This window comes from Rutidosis leptorrhynchoides, chromosome 1 (assembly GCF_046630445.1).
Source record: "Rutidosis leptorrhynchoides isolate AG116_Rl617_1_P2 chromosome 1, CSIRO_AGI_Rlap_v1, whole genome shotgun sequence".
NCBI classification, from domain to species: Eukaryota; Viridiplantae; Streptophyta; class Magnoliopsida; order Asterales; family Asteraceae; genus Rutidosis; species Rutidosis leptorrhynchoides.
Genome location: NC_092333.1, coordinates 537816393 through 537826229, shown reverse-complemented (window position 1 = coordinate 537826229; position 9837 = coordinate 537816393). Strand labels below are relative to the sequence as shown.

Below are 9837 nucleotides of genomic sequence, written 5' to 3'. Positions count from 1 at the left end.
AAGATCAAATGTTTTCATAAAGATCCAATTTCCTTAAAGGATCTAAATTTTATAGTCATGTGAGACTGTAAACCATATCGTTACTACCATTATTTATACCGCCGTATAGAAATCACTGATGTACAAAGTGTGAAGAATAAAGAAGTGATTCTAGTATTTCAAGACTATATTGCTCGAGGACAAGCAATGCTCAAGTGTGGAAATATTTGATAATGCTAAAAACGAACATATATTTCATAGCATTATTCCTCAAGAAAGACAAGCTTTTAGTTGCAATTGTTCTATTTACAAGTAATATTCGTTTAAAATAATAAAAGGTGAAGACAAAAGACAGATTCGACGAATTGAAGACGCAAACGACCAAAAAGCTCAAAAGTACAAAATACAATCAAAGAGGTTCCAATTATTGATAAAAAACGTCTCGAAATTACAAGAGTACAAGATTCAAAACGCAAAGTACAAGATATTAAATTATTCGCAAAGACGTTCGAAAATCCGGAACCGGTACCAAAGTCAACTCTCAACGCTCGACGCAACGGACTAAAAATTACAAGTTAACTATGTATATAAATATAATATAATATATAATTAATTATATAAATTATATATATATTATATTTATATAATAATCCGTCGGCAAAAAATGCTCCAAAATGGTGTGAGCTGTAAAATCAAACTCCGCGACTTGCGGAGTTCAAAGAGGGAAAAGGCCGCGACTCGCGGAGCTCACCTGGACTCAAATCCCTATAAAAGCAAACGCAGTTTGATCGCAAAAATATCCAAAAAAAATCCTAATCTCTCTTTCTCTATATGTAAACGTAATATATATATATATATATATATATATATATATATATATATATATATATATATATATATATATATATATTTTAATTTTAATTTTAATTTTAATTATAATTCTAATAATAAGGGTATGTTAGCGAATGTTGTAAGGGTGTAAGTCGAAATTCTGTCCGTGTAACGCTACGCTATTTTTAATCATTGTAAGTTATGTTCAACCTTTTTACATTAATGTCTCTTAGCTAAGTTATTATTATGCTTATTTAATCCGAAGTAATCATGATGTTGGGCTAATTACTAAAATTGAGTAATTAGGCTTTGTACCATAATTGGGGTTTGGACAAAAGAACGACACTTGTGGAAATTAGACTATGGGCTATTAATGGGCTTTATATTTGTTTAACTAAATGATAGTTTGTTAATGTTAATATAAAGATTTACAATTGGACGTACCCATAAATTACCATATACACTCGATCGGACACGATGGGCGGGATATTTATATGTACGAATAATCGTTCATTTAACCGGACACGGGAATGAATTAATAGTCTATGGAATTATTAAAACATGGGTGAAATTATGTACAAGGACACTTGGCATAATTGATAACAAAGTATTAAAACCTTGGGTTACACTCAGTCGACATCCTGGTGTAATTATTAAACAAAGTATTAAAATATTGTTACAGTTTAAATCCCCAATTAGTTAGAATATTTAACTTCGGGTATAAGGATAATTTGACGAGGATACTCGCACTTTATATTTATGACTGATGGACTGTTATGGACAAAAACCAGACGGACATATTAAATAATCCAGGACAAAGGACAATTAACCCATGGGCATAAAACTAAAATCAACACGCCAAACATCATGATTACGGAAGTTTAAATAAGGATAATTTTTTTATTTCATATTTAATTTCCTTTATTTTATATTTAATTGCACTTCTAATTATCGCACTTTTATTTATTGTTATTGTATTTAATTGCAATTTTAATTATCGTACTTTTTAATTATCGCAAGTTTATTTTATCGCACTTTTATTTATCGCAATTTCATTATCGTTATTTACTTTACGCTTTAAATTAAGTCTTTTATTTATTTAATATTTTACATTTTGTTTTAACTGCAACTAAAGTTTTAAATTCGACAAACCGGTCATTAAACGGTAAAAACCCCCTTTATAATAATAATATTACTTATTTATATATTTGTATTTTTATAATAGTAAACTAATATAGCGTTAAGCTTTGATTAAAAGATTCCCTGTGGAACGAACCGGACTTACTAAAAACTACACTACTGTACGATTAGGTACACTGCCTATAAGTGTTGTAGCAAGGTTTAAGTATATCAATTCTATAAATAAATAAATATCTTGTGTAAAATTGTATCGTATTTAATAGTATTTCCTGCTAAAATTTAATAGTATTTTATACCCCTTAGCTTTAACATCATATACTAACACATGCTTCAATTCCCAACACTTCTCCACAATTCATTCATAATTTATACTTAGATTTTACAGAAGTTTCCAATATAATGGAATACAGAAAACACGAAGAGGTAGATAATTTCGGACAAGAATATTTATAAAAATATCCTCAGAAATATCGAAGATATTTATGATGATATTTTGGAATTTCTAAGTTCGAAGGTTGATGAAGAAAATTTTTTTCGCAAGATTTTAACATGACTTCGGAGCAAGATATTCTCTAAAGATTTCATCGGATCCAGAATTACCTGGATTCTTTGAATATAAGGTTTGGTCCTTGTATTTGTCTTTGGTCTCCTTCATGGTTAGCTCAATCCGTTTTTTAGTACCAAATTTTCTATCGAGTGTTCCCAACACTCCATTCTTTATCATCAACTCTTGATCATTTAGGCCATTTACAATTTTACTGTTTCCTCTGCATTTAATGCAGCCATATCTTTTTTTTTTTTTTTTTTGAAAGGCAATATATATTAATAGAATAAATAAACCTAGCAAGATGCTAGAAATTACAACCAATCCGACAAAATAAACACGACTAACACCGGATCTCAAGTTACTCGATGGCTACGAACACAAAAACTAACGACCTAAGACCACACGAAAGGGGATATCATACATACAAAGTACAATTCCTACATTCGAATCAACTCAACACAATATCAATATGGGCAATGACTAGGTAAATTAAATATGAAACGAAATGAAAATAACCACGACCTAAACCTTCACACCTTGAACTCGACCCACGATAACTTAAACCATTTCGATCATCCAATCTACCAAGTAGTGACATTGTGCGATAAGAGACGTTTGCCTGAAAAATACCCTGACATGTATGAACTCGCCCTTGAAGCGACTTTTAACAGCAACATATCTCGACCATACCCCTGCAATGAAAAGCAAACACACGAGATCTGACAAAAGAGCCCGCATCACTATATTTGACCACCTGCTGTAGCAGATACTCGCGACTTGCACCAAACGAACCCACGACCTTCGCAAGACCTCCACCGTCTGCATCCACCTGCAACCACGAAACCCACCACCACGAATCTAAACCAAGAACCAAAACACGAATTACCCGAAGTCAAAGGCAGAAAGACGGTGGAGGAAAAACTCGAACCAGCGAACCACACTTCGAAAAGACTCAGATCCGGCTGAACCGCTTGAAAAAACCCACCAATATAACCACGACAGTGAACCAAACACTCGATTTGAACAGATCTAAAACGATTATTACAACAACAAAACAAAAGAAAAGAGAGCAGAGAAGGGAAAACAAGGAAAAAACAATGAAGGAGAGAGCTCCTCCGGACCGCCGGAGAAAAGCGACGGCCGGAGGAGAGAAAATAATGATGGCGGCGACTGTTTTATGCTAGAGTTTTATGTTACCGGAGAGAGAAGTTGAACAGTGGTGGTGTTTTTGGAAGCCTCGTGGTATTTTAGATCCGGAGGCTTGTGGGGCTAATGCAGCCATATCTGAATCGTCGGTTATCAATCCGAGATGGTTTTAGGAGAATTGTGTTTTTAGATGATTAAATGCTGATTGTAATCATCGAGATACCAAGGATGTTTAAGATGAAGTTACAAAAGATCATTTCAATTCTTTTTAAAAAAAGAGTAATAGGGTTCTTTCACTGTGGTTATCATCCAATTAGGGTTCTAATTCTCATATACGTTTGGGTGAATTTTACTACGATCTGTACAGGTATGTTATTATCGATTTTCATAACGAATTTTACTACAACTTTGTTATTATACATGAATGACATGGCGCTTTTTGACCAGATCAGCAAAAAAGTATCTAAGGTAATCTTTGTTTAAAATATATTATAGAAATTAGTCGAGGTGAGCTTCTATTCGTATTGCAAATTTGCTGAGTTAACTAAACATGAACTATTAGCTGATATTTAAATCAATATGCTGTTACCTTAACCTTAAATTAATACTGTTTGTGCTAAAAGTACTAATGTTATATGTTAACTGAGATTAGGGTACTCTGCTGTAATTAAACGGGCTGTATGAGTGTATTTTGTTTTTGGTCAATTTTGATTTTTAGGTGTTTACCGGTAAATGGCAACTAAATGGGTTTCTATACTTATTATATTACGGATTTTGGATCGAATTATATGAATGGAACGAACATATAATATTGTCGAAAAAGATATGGCTTCAGCGATCTCATATCTTTGTGTTTCAAGTAATAAAGGGTTTTGTTGGATGCAACTTTACAGTGGTATTTGGGTAAGTCATTCAATAAGAGTAAGATGATGATTTTAACATTCATATATGTGTCCAGCTGTTGTTTTTCTTAATCTATTTATCTTTTAAGCATGAATTTATACATACTGATAGATTGCTTACTTTGTACAACCTATACATGATTGTGTGATTGAATGATTACTTACCTTTCGATTAAAATTAAACCCTCCTGAGTAAGTATTCTAGGACATTTTCATCAATTAATAATACTGTTACTTGGTTTCTAAGATTGCATGATTGTGAAGAATATTAATAATTTGGATACAAAAAGTACCATTGTCCATGACTACTGCTATAAAAAAAAATAGTACCATTGTCAGTAGTATTTCAAAAGATAAATATTTTGGTTGTAGAAAAAATTATTGAAGGTGTCAAAATGGATGGGTCGTTCGAGTTTGGTTGGCCCTAAAACATTTTCTTATTATCCACTGTTTTTAAGATCGTCAAGAAAGATTTCGCGCAGTTACATCCGCTTATTATCGTGGTGTTGTTGATGCACTCATTGTTTATGATATTAGTTGACATGGTACTTTCGATAGTTATCAAACGATGGCTTCCTGAACTTAATAGTAAGTCCACTTTTCTTTTCTACTTTTCTTATTTTCTTATTATACTTATGTTATAGTTTCCTGTTAACACATAAACAACGAAGGTTTGTTTCTAGATCTTAGAAGTTTCTTTATTGGATTAATTATTCCCAACTTGAAGGCACAATTTTAATAAGTGAGTTAGGAGGTTATGAAAATAGGTTAAACATAGGAGAGTGGGCAGAAGGCGAAACTTGAAGCTGAAACGATAAAATATATATATATATATAATATGAGGTATACGTTTACCTGTTGAAATGGCAGATGGGTAAAAGTGAGTCATTAATGATGATTATTATTTAAAGAGTGATTATTGGTTTTTTCACAGGTTCTAATTGTTGACTTTGAGTTGGTTTTTCTAAGTGGGATGGTGGCTGCAGTTCCTATTAACGGGTTTCATAGTCAAGTAGACGAAATGAAATTGACATTAGATATGGTGTCCGATAAACTAAAGGTATGAGCATTTTTTCAATGGTGGCTGTAGTTATTATAAACAGCGAAGGTTTGTTCCATATTTTAGAATTGAAGTTCTGTTTTACAAGAAACTTGCTTCTCATATGGTCAATATTAAGGGAAAAAGGTACACGCCTAAGTTTTTTGTAGTTGTGACCTCAGATATCAAATTTTGTTAAACACTTAGCAAATATACTTAGAAGCATGATGTGTTGCACAATAATATTTGGTTTGGAAGAGAAGATGATTACAAATATAAAGATGGATAGGTTGTTGGTGATGAGAATGCTGAGTTAGTGTGCTTTAAGTTGTGATTGAGTTTTGCTGGTCAAACGACAAAAGTCAGATTATAGTTCTTATGAAACTTTGGTTTGTTTTGGTTGCATAGATGGGTGTTTTGATAGATTTTTTCATTAAATGGATATAATGTTGCTATTTGTGTTCATTCTTATCATTATCATTATTTTACTAGGGTTTTAGTGTGATATCTTTTATCTAATTCTAGGGTAGATATCTTTTATCTAATTCTAGGGTATGAGTTTTAAAGTTTTGGTTTTCTTGATGATATTCTTTAATCTGAATTTTTTGAAACTTTTTTTGACCTAATCTTTTTCAAAGTTCTTGCTTGAATTAATCTTTTTTGAAAATTTATGCTTGAATTAACTTTGTAATTAAGTACGAGTTAAATTCCGTTTCTTGTCCGTGCATTAGCTCTCATGTGCAAGTTGCAGAAGTATTGATCAAGGTCAGTGAACCCTTAGTTTTAATTGTAAATTAACCGACCATATGCATTAGCCCCGTACTCTATATGAAATGTCTATCGTAATGAAAGGTTATATTTCAGGGTGCTTTTGTCATGTTGTTACTATTGAAGCTCTTTTTAACTCAAATGCTCCCCACAAATCTCAATTATATGTTACGTGATTACATTAAATAATTATGTTACTGATACTATGGTAACTAATCGTGCATAATTTGATGGTTTTTTTATTTGTATTGTATGCCCTTTATCTTCTATTGATCAGGAGTGAAAACGGAATATTCTATGCAGTACATGTTGGAGGCACCAATTTTAGGATTTTGAGAATCCATTTTGGTGGGCAAAGGTCTATACTTGGACACAATGTTGAGCGAAAACCCATTCCACCTTATTTAATGACCAGTACAAGGGAGGTATGTGAACCACTTCTACTACTTGGACACGATCTGAATTTTGTTAAGCTTTGATGGTTTTGTGACTGTTGTTTGGCTTTTATTCGTGTAAAGATCTGAACTTTAATGAGTTTGAAGTTTTAACTAAATTCAAATGGGTTACGTTTTATACCTACATCATGATAAAGCTGACTTTTGTTGCAGGACCAACTACAATGATATTTTTATCATATTTCGTACAATCCAACATAAAACTGTAGTAAACTCGATGTTTCAACATCCAGAATCAAGTTGTTTAGAGATTGCAGAATCAAGGTTTTTGTTTTTTTGTTTTTTTTACACAACTTAATATTTCATACTGCTAGATATGTAGATATTGTTTTTTATTTTTATTTTTACATATTTGAAGTGGATTATGATAATTGAATCTTTTACAGGATGGAATATATGTGAATTTTGAAATATGCCCATGAACAAAGCTTCTTCGGTGATGCTTCAGATATGTAAATTCTTGAACATTTGTTCTATGATTATGTATTAGAGGTGTAAAATTTATCACATTTACTTGTGTACCACCTTCTTTGTTTTTTAAAACATAATTCATATTCTTTTGTTAACCATCATTTCCTTTACGATAACCCCGGTCAACAAGTACGATACGATCACTAATCTATCATACCAATATGTAGATCCCAGGTCATTTTACACCAATCTATCAGCAAGTACGAGAGAAGGTTTTTTTCCGTTTTTTCTTCTAAGTTGTATACTTATATGTAATGTAGAATACTAATATTAGTAGCTGTTTGTGGCAAAGTTTTTTAAAATGTTTGCTAGGCTGTTCTAAATGTTTGCCACATCATATGTGTTTGTTCATGCCTTTTTTTTGTTTACGTTTACTGAAACATTTACATCATATGTGTTTTGGGTTTATATCCTACACCCTAAATTTTAAACCGTTTGTGTTAAAAACTCAATCTAAATCCTAAATCTAAACCCTAAATCCTAAATTTCTAAACCCTAATATCTAAACCCTATAAACCCTAATATCTAAAACCTCAACATACGCTCGAAAAACAGGATAATTGTTATATATTAGTTCTTCGAGCGTTTTTCCGCCAAAATAAAAACATTTATCACAAAGTGTCTTTATTAAATGTTCATATTTTCATCCAATCTATAATGTTCGTGAACAAAGTTTTTTCAAAAAACGAAAAAAAAAAAAAATTTTGCTTCCCTCCGCTTCCCCCGGTTACTTCCCTCTTAATCTTACCACGGGGCAGGATCAATGGGGAAGTAACCAATCGGGGGGAAGCGGGGGGAAGCAAATTTTTTTTTTTCGTTTTTTTGGGAATTTTTTTTCCGGCATCAAGATCACACGAAAATATGAACATTTAGAAAAGACATTTCGTGATGAATGTTATTATTTAGACGGGAAAAAGATCGACAAAAATAACATTGAAGATAATATTGTTCGTGAAGAATATGAACTTTTTTTTTTTTTTTTTTTTTCATATTTTGGGAAGTAAAATTTAGCCCGATTTAGAGTTTAGGGTTTAGGGTTTGGTGTTTTGGGTTTATTCCATAAACCCGAATAAACTCAAAACACCAAACCCTAAACTCTAAACCCTAAACCCTAAACTCTAAACCGTTCGTGTTAAAAACTCAATCTAAATCCTAAATATAAACCTTAAATCTCAACCCTAAACCCTAAATTTCTAAACCCTAATCTCTAAACCCTATAAACCCTAATATCTAAACCCTAATAGCTAAAACCTCAACATACGCTCGAAAAACACGATAATTGTTATATATTACTTCTTCGAGCGTTTTTCCGCCAAAATAAAAACATTTATCACAAAGTGTCTTTATTAAATGTTCATATTTTCATCCCATCTATAATGTTCGTGAACAAAGTTTTTTCAAAAAAACAAAAAAAAAAAAGTTTTTGTTTCCCCCCGATTGGTTACTTCCCTCTTGATCCTACCAATATATAGGGGCAGGATCAATGGGGAAGTAACCAATCGGGGGGAAGCGGGGGGAAGCAATTTTATTTTTTCGTTTTTTTTTAATTTTTTTTTCCGGCATCATGATCACACGAAAATATGAACATTTAGAAGAGACACTTCGTGATGAATGTTATTATTTAGGCGGGAAAATGATCGACAAAAATAACATTCAAGATAATATTGTTCGTGAAGAATATGAACGTTTTTTTCATGTTTTGTGAAGTAAAATTTAGCCCGATTTAGAGTTTAGGGTTTAGGGTTTGGTGTTTTGGGTTTATTCCATAAACCCTAAACTCTAAACCGTTCATGTTAAAAACTCAATCTAAATCCTAAATCTAAACTCTAAATCTAAACCCTAAACCCTAAATTTCTAAACCCTATAAACCCTAATATCTAAACCCTAATATCTAAACCCTAATATCTAAACTCCAATAGCTAAAACCCCAATATACGCTCGAAAAACACGATAATTGTTATATATTACTTCTTCGAGCGTTTTCCCGCCAAAATAAAAACATTTATCACAAAGTGTCTCTATTAAATGTTCATATTTTCATCTCATCTATAATGTTCGTGAACAAAGTTTTTTCAAAAAACGAAAAAAAAAGTTTTTGCTTCCCCCCGCTTCCCCCGATTGGTTATATATATATATATATATATATATATATATATATATATATATGTGTGTGTGTGTGTGTGTGTGTGTGTGTGTGTGTGCACGACAGCTAAAAAAATAGTATTAAAAAACGTACCGATACCGATTAACTATATGATACAATTACAATGAAGAAACTCTCATTTGTCATCCTACCATAAGTAACCAAAGAACATATTTGACAGCAAGTTTTGACCAAATTGAAGCAACACGTTTACATGTCTGAAGGTGCAACCTTGGATAACTAAACGTAATGTTACTCCCTGAAATGTCCCGTTCATATTGATTATAAACGTTCCATATTAATTGATTTCGTCGCGGGGTTTTGACCTCTATATGAGACGTTTTTCAAAGACTGCATTCAATTTTAAAACAACCATAACCTTTATTTTATTGATAAAGGTTTTTAAAAAAAAACAT

At 31.9% G+C, this 9837-nt stretch overlaps 1 long non-coding RNA gene across 2 annotated transcripts; it reads left to right on the top strand.

Annotated features, from left to right (window-relative positions):
* The first annotated feature begins 4811 nt into the window (after positions 1 to 4811).
* LOC139877924 (uncharacterized) lies at positions 4812 to 7504 on the top strand. Of its 2 annotated transcripts, XR_011768835.1 has the most exons (4): positions 4812 to 5133; positions 5480 to 6777; positions 6961 to 7071; positions 7194 to 7504. It is a non-coding gene; the product is annotated as an uncharacterized lncRNA (long non-coding RNA). The 2 variants fall into 2 exon arrangements; XR_011768833.1 differs by having other exon boundaries at positions 4812 to 6777.
* The last annotated feature ends 2333 nt before the right edge of the window (positions 7505 to 9837 follow it).